The sequence below is a fragment of the Bombus vancouverensis genome, chromosome 5 (assembly GCF_051014615.1).
Source record: "Bombus vancouverensis nearcticus chromosome 5, iyBomVanc1_principal, whole genome shotgun sequence".
Lineage (NCBI taxonomy): Eukaryota > Metazoa > Arthropoda > Insecta > Hymenoptera > Apidae > Bombus > Bombus vancouverensis.
This window is the reverse complement of record NC_134915.1, coordinates 14,504,246-14,518,478: the sequence shown is the minus strand read 5'-3', so window position 1 is coordinate 14,518,478 and position 14,233 is coordinate 14,504,246. Positions and strand designations below refer to the sequence as shown.

The following is a 14,233-nucleotide window of genomic DNA, read 5'->3' as shown; positions in this document are numbered from 1 at the left end:
TCTCGAGATCCAGATCGCCCAAGATCGATATACTCGTTGCGTAAGATATACGCGAGCTTGTAACGCGATTCGAGCGAGGTTAAGTGGATGGAGAATAGTAGGAAAATATTCCAACATCTTCGAAATCTTTCACGAGTATACATATTAGACGTGTTGTACGAGACATTTTCAAATATCGTTTCGTCTCGTGCTTTCTAGTCTGTCTTTGTATTTTCCCTGCATGGCCGATCAAGTTTGATGCTCGTACGATTAGATCGGATCTTAAGGTAGTCTGATTTATCGTTACGTTAACAGGAAAACAAATTTCGAAGTTCTTTAACGACAAATAAATTCGATGGGACACGCGAACGAGGAAGGTAGCTGATTCTGGTCGTTTCTATTTACACCGAATCATCTACGGCCTCGTTACGTTCACGATCATTGGGGATTACGCGAATGACGTATTAATCAGCGTTAGGTGGTGCTATCGCTACTCTATAGACGTGAAATGACTGCCAGCCGCAGTGTGCATTCGAACGAACGGTACGGGAAACAGCGTCGAAGATAAGGATTATCGCGAATTATGGGACGTAAAAGCTGCTCGAACGGTCCCTATAGCGTCGTTGAATTTTGCGCGATCGCGCGTTAATGCTTTTCAATTTCTTTGCCATGAACGATATTCTCCTTTCCTTCGAGAAATTCAATACAGATATAATGTTTCAAAGATCGGTGCTTTTCAGGTTACACAAAGTATTCTTTACTCTTAAATGATACTCTAGCAATATACGTATAATATTCTTTAATAATAATTCTTTAATAAGAATGTATAATATTCTTTATTACCAAAGTATATTAAGTAAATTATATTCTTATCTATTGGAAAGAATGTTAATTACCAAAAGTTGAATATTGAACGTAGGTGGTTGGAATGATATTAAATTTAAGAAAGATGTAGTCTGTCTTTAAATGATTCTTATTAGGTTGTCCGAAAAGTTTCTTTCGCTTTACGAGGAAATAATAGAGGCACTTTTTTTCTTTTATATTATTTTGCCGAATTACGTACGATCCATCTTGTTCTGTTGAGATAAACACCGCGACATTTCACAGACTTGGTTTCACGTTTGTATGCAGGTGTATGATGTTGTGAGAAACACGTTTGCGAAAGAAAGACACTTTTAGGACAATCTAATACATTGAAAAAGTTATCGTTCTGCGTTTATTAATTTCCTATGTATGCAATAAAGATATTTTGTATTTTTATACAGTTCTACGTAATCGCAGGCTGCAGTTCAACTTTGTTTCACTGTACGAATTAGCAGTTCATTTATATTCGTTGCTTATCATATCGCGATATTTAAATATTCAAAAATTATATTGAAATTGTGGTACATCGAAAGACATTCAGACATTGGCCGTCTTAATAATCTTATCTACGGTTTCCATAAAACATGCTCAATTTATCATCTATATTTTGAAAAGACTGGCGCTTTTCAGTCTAAAGTTTCTTTCATTTTCAATTATATCACGTTAAAATACTCTTGCTTAGAAAAGATGACAGTAGACCAAATTATCGAAGAAAGGAGAAAAAGAGAAGCAGAAGAGACAAAGGATAGAGGAATGAAAATATGACAAACATTATAGAAAAATCGCCAAAGAAGAGTTACCAAAATACCTAGAAGGGAGGATGAAGTGGAAGGACAGGAAAATGTTAGCAAGATTCAGATGTGGAAACGAGACTGAAGCGAGGGAATACTGGAAAGAGGAGGGAGAAAAAAGATGCAGGCTATGCAAAAGGAAAGAAGAAGACCCGAGACACATGCGAAATAACTGGAGGACCAAAGGACACAGAAAAAATACTAAACGAGACTGGAGAAGGCCTAATGGAATTGAAAACAATGACGGAGAAGAGAAGGGCGATACAGGACGGGGAGGAACGACAATAAGGAAGCACAGCAAGGAGGCAGAAGCCCAAAAGTTGCCATAGTTTTAGGGACAGAATATATAATGGAGTGCAATATAATAGAGTGGATAAGAGAGGAGGTAAATATATAAGAAAAGAGAGATAGACAAAGAGAAGAGTTTAGATAGATATAAGGGAGGAGGCAATAAGGTGATAACGCCATAAGACCGATAGAATGTAAAAGCGTAATAGGTAAACGAGATGTAAAACCGAAAGGCACGGACTAAGTAACAATAAATAAATAAATAAACAAAATGATAATAAAATACTCTTGCTTCGTTATAAAGTAAAAAAACGCACTCGTCACGTTCTGTCGTATAATCTTCACAGTAGAATTGTCTGTTCGTTGCGACGAGCGTAAACTGTTCGATTCTTCTTGAAATATCGTCAAGTGAGAAAGAAGTTGCAGTCTCGCGAACAGTCTAACAGCAGAAAGGATGCGTGCATACGCACGTGGAGCGATTAGGTCGGGAAAGAGGCAGGGAAAGAGAGGAAACGGTGTTGGGCGGGTTATAGAATGGCAAGCGGCGACGTCGGCGCGGCTGTGAGACGCATACGAGCATAGTAGACCTTGAGCCACTATTACCGACTGTTTTGCCATGATGTAATCGTATCTTAGCCTATCCGTGGCTAGCCTAGCCTGCACCTAGAGAACCCAGTGTCGTAAATAATACTCTCGGTACATTCGACGCTTTAGGTGCATTGAAATAATTTACGGCTAACCACATTCCGCCGTGCGGCCGCCTCGTCTGCCTATCCTCGTTGCATACGTAGCACAGACAGTGTGCATCTGCGCGTACACGAAAGAGAATATGGCGAGAAAGTAACGCGACTGACAAGGAAATGTCAAGGAACGATAGCTATTTAGGACACGCTATTTTATTTAGCGTAGTTGAAGCGTGAAATAGAATTTCTTCTTATTTAGAGGCGCGGTTTGTTTAATTGCTTGGTACGTTCGGTGTTCTTCTACGTTCTATGCAATTGAATTTATTTAGAAAGCAGAGTCGTACGTTATACGTTGGAATTTATTTGAACGACAAGTTACATTTCTTCGTTTTAGGCTTTGTTCCCTGAAAGAATCCACTCGATATATCGTTGAAGAGGTGGAAACGATCTTCCAGTTTGATGATTGGCACTATATCTTTCGGGAATAGATTCATATCCTAGAAACTGCACGGTATAGGAAGTATAAATTCTTCAATTCTATGTCGTCGTATTTGAATCATATTTCCTTATATTTTCCGTTATGAAATATGTAGATTTTTATCAGAGTTTGATGATATTGGAATATTTTTAAAACTGCTTCCTTTCGTTCAAATAATATATCGAAGGTTTGAAATTATTTACTAATTTCTTTCCAAATATTTCGATACAACGTAGAGAATAAATATCATAAGGAAGATTTATCTAAAAAGATATTTTTCTCTCGTAAAATATTTTCTAATAGTTTCACGAGACATCGGATTGTTGGCTGGTAATGAAGAGGACAGGTAAGAGTGGAATGTCGATGAAACTGGGGAAGATTGCGTCGCTATAGGTCAAACTGCACCCCCGTGGGTGGAACACACGTTACGATGTGTTTTAATGTCATATACGTATGGCATATTCACTCGCACGAGAAGTACCTTAGTTTCTCTTTTTCGTAATTACCGTTATGGCTATATTCTACGGTGTTTAGTAACTCATTAACAAGTTCTACAAGACTAGATCGCTAACAATTGGTTAAGTATTTCTAGTACGAGACACGAAGCCGGATCTCTCGTTTGTTGGGCGTATTGCCACACAATAGAGAATCATACACGTGCAGATAACACTTTTCGTAATCTTTTAATTTCTCATCATCCTGCCATCAAGGAAACTTGCTCTGTTAGCTATCTTTTCTATTTCTTTTACGGCATCGAGCTGAATAGGTTACTAGTCGACATTGAATCTACACGATTTTATAGCTTTATATTTTTTACAATTTAACCGAATAAAAAAGAAAGAAGAAGCATTAAAAAAAAATTCCTTTTTAAATATCTTCTAAATTCATAGATAATTGATTTATTGATATTTATTCGTCGGTTGCTTTTCCTAGATGTAGATGCGCCAGGACAAACTTATTTGGCTTAAAACCACAAATATCGTGGTTAATAAGTTTTTCCTCCGAAGGTAATTTGCTTCGAGTTTTCAAACGTGATATCGTCGGTTAGTTAGAAAAGTGAGAAATTTTAAAAAATCGACAGTTTTAATACGTCTGGAAAAATAAATTGTAATAAACTATCTAATAGTTATTGGTAATTATTATAGCGTTTAACAAGAGAAACGTTATAATTCAATAATTTTACGTTTTTTAATAATAAGCGACAGTACGTACGAAGGATATTTTATTAGTAACTAAAAAATAAAAAAGGACTAAAAAAAATGTTTTATCGTTAAACGATCGAATTATTAGTAATTTTCTATTTCAAACCATTGTCCTGAAAAATCTACTTTTCTCGTCCAATTCAATCGTATAGCAGATTGCTTTTTATGCTATTCATTGTTACACTCTCACGTGAAATTTCGCCGATTGCCTCGCGGTAATTCAAGTCACCTTTGATCCCACGGAATCGCTATTATGCGAATACGCGCCGTAGTATGCGCATATTTACAAAATGTATACTGCGCAAACTGACGATTTAACATACCGAGAAATTCCTATTTCTTTGTTACTTTTTTTATCCTCATATTTTCTGTTATAAAATATGTTTCGTTGGCTAGAGATCTCGCGGCGATGTCGAAACTACACAGCCTAAGACGTGGCCTTAGGAGAAGTTGCACAAGTTCTGTCTAGACATGTGCGAATGCGAATATGATTGTGCCAGTACACATGATGAATGACAGTGTCTGCAAATGACAGAAGCGAGTTTAATAAAATTCGTGTGTCGTTATACGCTCACTTCGTTAAATATAACTCGTATTATTCGTTTACTGCAATTATTTTATATTCTTTTGCAATTGACAGATCGCACTAGAAAATTTCCAACTAAAATGGAAAATACTTACAACGTAAATACGAATTCATTTTTGGATCGCACGATCCAAAACGAACTCGCGCATCACCGATCGTAACGTGCACCAATTTTTGTGTTCGATCGATTGTACTTACAATATCGCGTGTTATATTCGCTTCAACGTTGCGTTCTATTTCGATAACGCGTACAAGAGTACAAAAGTAAAAATATATGAAATTGGTTGATTTCTTGAAATTTTGCTTAATCATTTCTGAAAGCATGACTCTGAAGAAAAGTATAGCCATGACCGGGTAGCACCGTACGCATGAGCGTGCCAGTCCGAAATAGTTCTGGCATTTTCGCATTGTTTGGTCGACCACGTGGCCGTTTCGTGACGGCCATTCACGAGTACACGATATTATTCACCAGGCGTTTAGAATTGAATGCCTTGCGAAGAACTCAAAAGGGGCCGAGAGGGGTAACATCGATGTAATGCAATGCAATTGGCCTTGCGAGGTGAACGTACTCGCGAATGATCCGATGCATATTGCGCGGCCGCTGCACCGGTACACGACAAAATCATGCTTCGAGGTCTTCGATCTCGTGTCCCTTACGAATTAACGATCCGGCATCGTTAACCTTCATGGGGCCATCGATTATACGACAGTCTATATAGTCTTTAGTATACTATACACGTATATAATTAAGTAAGCGATATTACTGTACACTGTTTGAAAAATGTCTGCACTCTTCGATTAATGTACTGTCGTACGTTATATCGTTTCATCATTGTTGTATTTTGTGTAAGACGCGATAGAAAGGAATTATAGATGAATTCTTGCGATAACTATTTTATCATTTTTTCCTACTCGTTGTTGAATAAATTTGAAGCTCTCTATTCTCGTAGTACCACCATGATGATCGATGAATAAAATTTGAATCTAATTTGACGAGAAACTAAAGTAACTAAAGTAAATAATTAAATGGAAGAAAATCTACAAGGGAGTATCCATTTCCTATGTGATAATTCTATTGATTATTTCTACATTCTATATATATATATTTATCATAATTCTACTACACTACGAGCCAAACAGCGTCTGTAGTTCGAGTACAAAATAATCAACTTTTTGCGAAGAAGTGCGTAAGCCTATTTTGGCTCTGTTAAATAGCTATGTAACGAGTTAAAAATAAATTAGCACGCGCATAGATCCATAAATTTCGCCTGATCCCGAGCGAACGCGTTTCCTGAACGATTGGATCGTAAGGATTTATCGATGGAGGATCGTGTTTGGATATCGGTCACTTCACAGTACCTGCGTCGTCGTCGACACGGAAAAACGGTAGCTTCCGTAATTGGCTGATGTAAAACCGCTCTATATGTTCGTGTAACAGTCAACATATATCCGGGCTCGTTTCGTTGTACGACCAAGAGAGAAGACACGTTGGTTAATAGACACGCTTGACAGCGGGTTAACACGTAACATTTAGCACGATAACGTTACACGCGGTCACACGTAGGCCACGGTGCCGTCTTGGCGTTCCACGCTCGTTTCCTCGTCGTGTCTCGAGGCGACGAACGCCAGACGTTCCCGGAAATTGCGATCGGTTTCGAGGTATCAATCACGCTCCTTGCCACTCGCCGTTTTACGTAATCCTATTCCGTCTACGAATGACAGCTAATTTCTCTATTTCGCTCATTTATTTATTTATTTATTTATTTATTTCTAGAATTCTGAAGAGCTGTATGGAAGGAAGAAATATAAGAATGTTGTATCGAAATGACAGAATAGTAGGGTGAATTTAAAATCGTTGAACAAATTTCACATTATACAAAATATAAGATTATAGATCTAGGTATTATTACTACCGCGTTGTAAAATTGTAACTTTTTTAAATCTTCGTCTTGAGCTCTCTTTTTATTTGGCTTTTATTATAAAACGTAAATTTCAGACCAGAAATTGGAGCAAACGTTTAAAATGAAGAAATCTGCCGACGTAGTAATTTCCCTTCACCCCATTCGAGACCCTACCACGATCACTTTGATTCAACGCATAATCCGTGAAACCGCGAAGCGAACGCCCCCCAAAATCAACTTTAATCATCGTTTTTTTCGACTGCCGCGTCGACGGGGTTGTCGAAACAACAGGTCGAACACCGCAACGAAGGGCTAGGCCGATCCAATACATCGTTCAACCACTACGACTCTCTCTTTTTCTCTTTGTTTCAAAGCTGTCGGTGTTTTTGTTCGGAGGTAGTAGAGCCACAGTAGCCACGGCGCTGTCTCGCCGCCCCTATTGATTTTGAAAATTGAATTTGGGCTGTTGAACGTGTGTTTTCGTTGGGCGCGCGTGGAACCGGGTCAATGGGTCTTTGACCACCCCCATCTACGTTATTACATCCCCGTTCATACGCCAAGATTACGGGGGAAGAACATGATAAATCACATTCTCCATTTTTCGATTCGTAAAAAAGGTAACAAAATAGAGGAGAGACCCGACAGGATCGATAGGTGGCGGAAACTGAGATTTTCTTTTCCACTATCATTTAGCGTTTTATTTTGCAACACTTACCATAGCGCGGTATATTGTACGTAATTTTACTCGTTCGTTTCTTAAAAGTAAAGTTTAATGTATAAATACATTGTAAAGTAATTTCTAAACGAAGATTCCAATAGTTTCGATAAAAAGAAAAGATTCTCGAGGATTAAGAAACTATAATATACTAACAGAAAACTATGCGACATTGCATAAAGCTCGATTTACAATTCCGAAACAGACTACACGCCGGCTGACAACGTTCGATAACTTCGATTGCTTGGACGAAAGAAGAAGAGGGATTTGAAGGATTGGAAGGATTTAGAAACTGAAAGAACGAAACTAGAATTAGGTAATAGAAAACGTGACGTGAAAACGCGTCGGCATTACGTAAAGCTCGATTGCATGTGCAATTTTGAAAGAAACATACACCCGCTGTCGCCACGACCACGTCGCAACGACGCTCGTTCTTCTTGGCAAGGAGAAGCTTGCAACACGCGTCTCCGTGTCTGGCTCTGCGTTTTTCTCTTCTCTATCTTTCTCTTTTCGTCTCTCCACTGTCGTTCTCTTAGACATCCTCGTCATTGTAACAACGTTGCTTGAAATTGCACGCGTCGGTGCCGATGCACCAACTGCTACTTGGTGCCCGAGTACCGAGATCTCACAGCACGACGATGCACTTTTGAATCCGCCTCTCATTAGAGGAAGTACCTTCAATTAAGTTCCATTGTCCTTCAAACGAGCCCACGACGAGGCGCGGCGCGGCGTATTTTCCGCGTGCACCGCGCGTATTCAGGAGAATAGGCCGCGTTCCACCACGGTGTCGTGTCTCGAGGATTCGCTTTGTAAAGACTTAAGAGAGAGACTTAAGCGAGTATGCACGTGGATTTTTCTTAAGAATCTTGGCAATTTTCTTTTCGTTACGGGTGTTTATGGTTTGCTGCGATGCGATATTCGACGGTAGTCGAACGCTGTCGCGTATGTGTTCCTTGAGAAGCTCAGTTTTAATCAATTTGCCGTTATATTAGGTCGTCCGAGAAGTTTCTTTCGTTTTATAAGGAAATAATGGATGTACAACATTTTGCGTTTTATATTATTTTGCCGAATTACGTACGATCCGTTTTGCTCTATCAAGATAAAGATTACAACGTTCGACGGATTAGGTTTCATGTTTGTACAAAGATGCGTTGTTGTAAGAGACGTGTCTGTAAAGGAAAGACGCTTTTAATAGTTTATTCTGTTCGCAATAGCACGTTATTCGCCTGTCATTCGAAAAGCTGTGCAGAAACTTGGTGGAAAAGTAATCAGGAAAAAAGAAAAGACGATCGTCTTGGACTTCTTAGATTTCTTAAGAAACAAAGAATGTTTATACATCTTTTACCGCAAATAAATCTTATTATTTCAAACTTAACTCCTTACGGTATTCGTCTCTTACTTGAATTCGACTGTAACGAGAAAATACTACAATAAATGACCATCGTGTTTCATCCCCGGCGGAAGCTTGTTGATCCGCGAATTTATAAAATTACCCGATGCTGTTGGCATTCTGAAGTTAACAGATGCGTTAATGAAAGCTCAGAATATTCGTCTCTTGTTTAGACGCCTATATAGAAGCTTCGTTACACTCTAAATAGAAAAAACCAAAAGACGATTCTCCTGTATCTCTCGCAGAAATTTCTTCATCTTCCTACCCGGCCATCCAATCAGGCGATGTAATCAACGTCAAGCGAAATTCTCGATTGTTACGTTAGGAAACGTCTGTCAATTCCACAGATTCGATCGAGACCGTAGCTCATAAATATGCAGAAGTGTGTCTCGCAAGCTGTAAGCTCGTTCGCTTCGGTTAGAGAAACTCGTGGAAGGCACGTAAAGTTAATCGCGCGACCGATTGGGAGGCGGCAGGCCATGAAGTCATGGCGTAAGGATCGAAGCACGATCAAAAGACGAAGAAACAGAGAGGAGAGAGAGGAGAGAGAGAGAGAGAGAGAGGGAGAGAGAGAGGGCTCGTTAAATGGAACACAATCGGCACGTACGTGAGCAGAAGAAGAAGAGGAAGAACGTCTTTTCTAAAGATACACTGGATTCCAGGACACATCGGCGACGTATGGCCTTAGCCTAGTTGTGGCAAAAACCACTCGTCGTAGAGAGAGGTTTTAAGTAAATCGTCTAATCCTGACTTTGGTATTTTATACGTATGAACTCGTATCTCTTCGCTTCCCCGACCGATGAAACCTGCTTCTTGCACAATACGCAATTAAGAGCTGCTGCAGTCGATCGAATACAAATCGGCTCCCAAGTAGACGATTGGAAAGTGTTTTGGGGATTTTTGTTTTGGGTTCGCGAGATCGGTACGATTATGGCGATATGTTCGCCACTATTTCTGAGTCTGAGATGGTTTTATTTTAGAATTAGTTTCTGAGATTGGTTCGCACGAGGTTGTTTAAGTTTTTGGCTTCTGAAACATTGAAACGACTATGAGGGGAAATTTTGCAGGATTCTTGTAATTATATCGTTGGTACGGTTCTTTTTATTAAAATCTCTCATACGTATTTTCTACGAGAGTAAAATATTCGTATGCTTAGAAACTTTAACGTACGGATAAATAAAAAATCAGGATGAAAGAGAGTAGCCGAGAAACTTGTATTCTTCGAACGTTCGTGTTACGAAGAATTATGGCACACGCATAGCGAGGAACGCGAGAACACGCGCTACTTTATACATAATATGTATGAAACGGCAGAAATTAGCGTTCGAAGCAGACAACTGGGAGTCTCAGGATAGAAGTGTATAACGGTGGACCGTTTCGTTGAGGCGGCTGCCTAGACACTTGACAGACTTGTGGTTTGCACAATAGTAGGAAGCGCTAAAAATAATCCGGCTCGGTTCTACGACGTTCTGGCCTTGGCCAGACTCGCAACCTGGTGCTACCACCTTCTTCTTCTTCTTCTTCTTCTTCTTCTTCTTTCTCTTTTCTTCTTCTCCGCCAGGCCAGTTACTCTTCATCTACCCTGCTTCTTCTTCTCAGACTCGTTTCTCTCGTGGACGACTTATCTTTTTCTTCCTTCTGGCGTTTCATGCACGTACAGAACGTCCACCCACACGTACCAGAACTCTCGTGTAGGCGTTGAATTTCTCTTACGGCTCGTCTTCTCGCGATGGACTCTATCCAATTCTTCTTTTCCGCGTGCAACACGCAACCTTCTGACAGTCCTTCCTGGCGACCTGAATCGTCCTCCTTCGTCACACCAAGATGCTATCGTTCCTATTTTTACTGAAATCGTGCTGTTGTCTTTTCTGATTCTACGTTTTTGTTGCTATTAACACGTACGGCGCGTCTTATTGGTCCTATCGATAATATTGACAGTGCGATTATTGCAATGCTCTTCCCGTTGAATCTTTGTCTCTGAACTTTCGAGAACAACGAAATACATGTTACAATTTAGTATGAATTAATAGCGATATCCAAAGTTTATTTTGAAAATTTATTTGTCAGTGTCATTGTTTAGTTTATCGTGTACTTGCATGGAATAGAGTATATTATCGTTAGTTCCTAATGAAACGTTTCGAGGAAAAGAACGAAGAGGATTTTCTCTAGACGATTACACTTGAACCATAACAAAATCTAACCGAACGCGTTGATTAGGGCATTAAATTGAACGTTCTTACAATTAGTCAGACAGTCTTTGCCATGCGGTCGTGCAGGAATCCGAATTCGACGTTATACGATAACCAAATTCTGTGAAGACTTTGTGAAAACTTACGCGATTCCATACACGTGATTTGCTTGGAAATACTGGGAAAACCGTAGCGTGCAATATTAAATAAGTTTCGAAAACAGGTTCGTAATAAAGCGATATACTGTTGAATCCGCCAGATGTCGAGATAATAAAATTTTATACAAGCTGAGTAAAACGGCGATTCGATAATTTCTTCAAACCTGTAAAAATAATTACCACGAATTTTTTCAACCTCGATTAACTAACAAGAGATTTACTCAGTAATTTATTAAAATTTGCTAAAATAATGATCGCTAAAAATTCAAGCTTCCACTAATATCTCTATTAACGGAAAATAATTCTCATTTGTTCGATTCCTGTCGTCAAAAATTCACGGTGCAACGATATATCAATGTGCCGAAGAAAATCCGCTGTCATATCGGATTTCCATGATTTTCTAATATGTTGTAGTTGCCACCGAGCCTTTTTCGCTTTCCAGATATTTGCAAAGAACTATCGGTACCAGTACCGTGAATTTTGCCTGTAACAATCGTCAGCATCGGTTGCTAACACAAATCTACGCAAACTAAGAACCAATATAAGCGAAAGATAAGAATTAGGTCTGCGTTAAGCGTTATTTTATTCGGTCGAGACGCCGTCACGAATGCACAATTACAGACAGAATTCACTGTAATGATAGCGACGATTATTTGCAAATATCTCGGAAATTAAGACGGAGCGGCAATTACACGCGTATGAGAAAAACATGGAAATCATACCCTTAGCAACGTATTAAAAATTGTCGAAGTGGTCACCACTTCTAAGAAAACTCTACACCTGGTTTTGTTAGTTTTCTCAAGCACCGAAGCCATCGACAGCGTATAAACAATAGACTGGAACGAAGGCGGACCATAGACAGTAGACAAGCGACGATGGCTTCGGGCTTTTCAGTTATAGGGTAACACTGCTAGCGTACGGACCTGGACCAGCTGAAATTATATTCCTACTTACACTTCTGTATTAAAATATATTTTCTACTCTACAATTTATCCACGCGTTCCTCTGTTCGTACATCTAATAACCTCGACAAAGATTCATCTACAGTTTTCATAAGATAAACGCCGATTAAAATGATTCCCGAATATCCTTAACACGTTCGACGCTCAACGAACCGAATAGATTTTTCATCGACAAACACGACGATGAACGTGATAGTCATCGGCAAATATAAAGATCTGACTTCATAGAAAGAGAGTTATTCTGTAGGGCGTTCGATGTATCTCCATCGAAGTGGAAGAATCTTGCACACTCGTTGATCGCGACGATGGCGTGGCGTCGGGATCTGGGACGTTCAGCGTGGAGAACGTCGGATGACGTATGTCGACGAAATGACAACAACCACCGGCGCGGCGCGGCTCGGCGACTCGACGGGTCACGCGGTGATCCACGGTGCATTCTGCACGCTCGGTTGCACGGAGATGCTTATCGGTCCCATTGTTACTCCGTCTCGTTTCCTTCTCTTTGTTCTCCGCGCCTCGTCGAACACCGGTGACGCACTTAATAAATAGATAATTACGTTGCAGAATGCAACTCGCATTGTCCGCGGACCTATTTTTAAACCGCGGAACGCTTCTCTATTTTTCAAAGACGGTCTCTCGGCGGTTCTTCGGCCCGCTATTGTTGTATCGCGTGGAGATGTTGCGTCTGTTGCTCGCCTCTGTCGCCCTCGGTGAACGGTTGAGAGTTGAGTGAAAATCGAAACATTGGTAGTTGAATGAAATCGTGTAGTTTTGTATTTGTAGAGAATTTTTGGTAGCTACGTAACGGAAGAAAGCTTGGAAGTAGAACGAGTCTTAATATACGTGGCTGACTTATTCGTTCTACTTACGTAGTTTGGGATTCCAGAGCAGCTGAATGATTTTTGCTATCTTACTTTCATGGAGTAAGTTATACTAAATGTTTAAGTGTACGGCGACGAAGATATAATCAATGGGAAATGATCTCGTATCGTAAGTAAATTCTAATAGAGTCAATTTGACGAAGTTTGCAATGGTAACTGAAAATGAAAACTTCGAAATAGGAGATGGTTCTATGTTTATCGTGCGTCAAACTAGAAGAACGCATCTTTAAATCGTATCTTTAAATCGTATATTGTAAAAGAAAATAGAAGAAAAACTTCTCATTGTGTAATTAATCGAAGTTACAATTATATGCCTCTCTGTAAACTCAAGTACCTCGTCATCAAATTGCTTGCCAAGAATAACTTAAAGAGATGAGTTTTCTCAAAAGATGAGCAAGTATTGGGCGACTTACGAGCAAGAAATCGCATATAAAGTACATCTTTTTTTTCAAGACTCGTTACCTATTATCTCACGCATATCACGTAATAAAATCCGGCATAAAAAAGACCATTGCCTCCAGAGAGCGTGGCTGGGAACTTGGGATGCAAACGAGTGCACGATTCTCATCAGGAGCGTGCCAGGCTGCATTATCTCGAACCGCATCAAGCTTCGAAACGACCGCGTATAAAGATGTTGAGATTGGTACTGGTCCAGGCAGACCCGTTACACAATATTCTTTTATTTTTTAATGCGAGCACATTGTAACGAATCCTTATATTGGTTTGTATCGTGCACAAGTAGTCTGCACCCTGCAACGCGCTTCATCGTAGATTTTAGCTTTGCACACGCAGATTCTACGCGCATATTTTACTACGTTATCATAAAACGAAGCTACACGTACTTTTGTTAGCTTTAGCTTTAAATTACATTACATTGCTTGCTTTAATTTACTTTAATTTACTTTATTCTATATATATATATATTTATGCAATGTACAATATTGTAGAAGTTTAATCAAATACGGTGAAAGATCTTGTCACATTCTCATTTACCAAAGTAGAGCGGCGGACGAAAGAAAACTTGGAATTTGTACCTGTGTGTCTAAATGCACGTATTAGCAATTTTTGTATTTTTGTTACTTCATTGGCAACAGTCATTTTTCTGCGATATTAACTCTTGTCGATTATGATTTCATTTTCTGAAATTATCTTTTTCGTGTACTTAC

General features: G+C 39.4%; 1 protein-coding gene across 1 annotated transcript in view; it reads left to right on the top strand.

The window, feature by feature from the left end:
• LOC117158995 (uncharacterized) overlaps window positions 1–14,233 on the top strand; it is a 188,451-nt gene that overhangs the window by 30,482 nt on the left and 143,736 nt on the right. The window lies entirely within an intron of this gene.